This window comes from Pelmatolapia mariae, linkage group LG14 (assembly GCF_036321145.2).
Source record: "Pelmatolapia mariae isolate MD_Pm_ZW linkage group LG14, Pm_UMD_F_2, whole genome shotgun sequence".
NCBI lineage: Eukaryota > Metazoa > Chordata > Actinopteri > Cichliformes > Cichlidae > Pelmatolapia > Pelmatolapia mariae.
This window is the reverse complement of record NC_086239.1, coordinates 17,757,295-17,759,975: the sequence shown is the minus strand read 5'-3', so window position 1 is coordinate 17,759,975 and position 2,681 is coordinate 17,757,295.

The window sequence follows — 2,681 nt, the reverse complement described above, 5'->3', positions numbered from 1 at the left end:
ACCACTGTATCACTGGGGTCGGTAAGCATTTTCCTGATGAGTTTGTGGTTTTGAAAGCTAATTCCAACTCTTCTTCAAAACCGGATAATACTTATTTGTAAACTATGGTCACATTTGGAGTCTACTTTAAATAGCAGAGTTACTTTGCGGTTGAAGAGTTGCTACTACATCCAATTGTAATGCTGGAGTCAGCTGTTCAGTTTTCACGTAATATAGATGCAGCTAGAATTAACATGCAAGCTAGCTAGCAGTAGCATCACCCCGTCTTCACTCAATAACAGAGCAGTGTAAAAAAAAAATCAAGATAGTAACAGCCAAACACCACACGCGAGCATTCAAAATAATAGTTCAGAAACGAATTTCTGAAAGTTGCTTCATCCATTTTTCATACATATGATGGGCAAACAGTTTAATGTTTACTGTTGCCTTAAATGTCAGATGGACCTACGTTTGCATTTATGCTAGGAAAATGGCAAAGCGATTCCTTAGTAATCAATATTGACAGATCCAATTTCCTGTTGAGAAGCTCACTAACTGATAAAATATTGTAGGTGTTATCTGCACGTTTGTCATTCATTTTGTACAAATTATTTAAAAATTTTCAGGATAAGATTCATCTTTTTTTGGTGATCTCCTGACTTTTCGAGATGAGATGATGAGATGGCCTTTATTTGTCAGTTGCAGTTGCCCACAACCGAGATGACAGACCTTGCACATAAAATGTACATAAAATACACAAACATCACATTGGGGAGGGAGACAGATCAGGCTATGTAGCAAGGGAAAAAAAAACATCGAAATGTGTAACACAAAAGGATAATCCAGCAATGCACAGATATCAACAAACCATAACACAACAAAACACAGAGAAGCAACATGGGAGAATATTCCAGTGTGTACAGCTGGATCTGGGACCGCTGCAATCTTCAATCGCGCCTCCAGCTGATCCGCTGTCCAAATCGGATGGGAGGTAAGCATGGGTGGAGGCGTTGGATTCGGAGGAGGGGTGGTGATAGTGAGGGCGTATCAGTATCAGTCTACATGTTTCGTGTGTGTGTGTGTGTGTGTGTGTGTGTGTGTGTGTGTTTATCCCGTGTTCAGCTGAGAGAAAGTGTCACCACGCCCGGTTAAGCGAAGATCAACAGTCTCCAGTGGACCCAGGTGGCCTTGAAGGAGGTACAAAGAGTTCTGACAACAGTCCTGTTATCATGGAGAATTTTTGTTGTTCCAGCCAGCTTCGACCTTGGCAGGCCTTCAGCTGGCGCCAGTGGGATAGCCGCATGAGTGAAGATGGTGAATGTTTGGGTTTAGTGCGAACAATTGCATCCAGTTTTTAGTTCGTCTAATGTCCGTTGCTGGTCACCAATTCTCTCAATTCCCATTCTTCTTCTCCAAGATGTTATCCATATTGCAGAGCCATGAGCTTCTCCAAGATCTTATCCATGTTGTGTTCAAAACACAGTCTGAGTACTCACAGCCCTGCCCAATCGTCTATCATGTTGGCCAGCCTTATGGGGTTTTGAACAGCTGTAGCCGCTTCTTGTTCTTGGATAAGCCAGGTCCGAGCCAGCTCCAATCAGCCAGAACTCTGTTATTGTGGTTCTGAATTGGTAGATGTCATTCAATGTCCTCCATCGAGAGTGTCGCCAGACACACAACGCAACCGATCATCGAGTGTCCGGCAGCAAACGTCTCCACAGGACAATCGGGTTCTCCCAAGCCCAGGAAGGTGTCAATCTCATTACGGGACCAGTTGATCAAATCCATAATTCTTTAGGTTTTAGAGAACAAGGCTAAGAAACTCTTTGAGGGTGAGAGTTAGATGAGACTAGACAAAGACGTAGAAGCAGCAGCAGGGAAGATAAGGGAGGGAGAGCGTGAAAGATGCGTCCACATCATGGTTCGTCTATATAAAAATTTTTTTGTTTCTAATGTTTTAGGAAATCAATACCTGATCGGTGAAGTTCTCTTTTAACCATAGAGTTTAATGGCTGCATGGCCTGTTTCCCTCAAACTTTACATTTTTAGCTATAATACTGGTAGCCCTAAAGCAATATTACAAATTACGGTGCAGCTCTTTAGTATTACAAGGTAAAATGATCACATTATGGTTCCTTAACTTTACACTTTCAGTATTGACTATTCCCTTATCCTCACTTTTCTTCTGCTCATTCTCTCTCATTCGCACATTCGTCTTTCCCCAATTTTAACACAGTTCAGGCTAGTTTTAATGAACCATTTAAGAGCTTTACCACTTCTTCATTGATGACTCTTCTTGCTCCTCTTTTCACCTGATATTTCCTTTATACCTTTTCCCCTACACTTAGCCTGCTTCATCCTGTCCCTCCATCTCAGCCATGTTGCTCGCTCTTCTCTCAATCTCAGTTTTCTTCCCATCTTCTCATCGTGGCTGGTTAGCACTATCCCCATTGATGACAACATATTCTGGCAATGAGTAATTTCACACCATGCAGTGGTGTTAAAACTCTAAATTTCTTTCAATGTGCCTATGTGTATGTATTGAACAAGAAAATTCTGGGAGGTCTTGAGTCACTGGCAGGGAAAGTGTTAAGGATATAATCTATTTTCTAGTGGTCACTGCTGGCTGGGTCCCCAGGGAAACCGCTGCAGGAGACAGGTGGAGTGACAGGACAAAAGGAGGAAGCAGTCACTGAAAGATT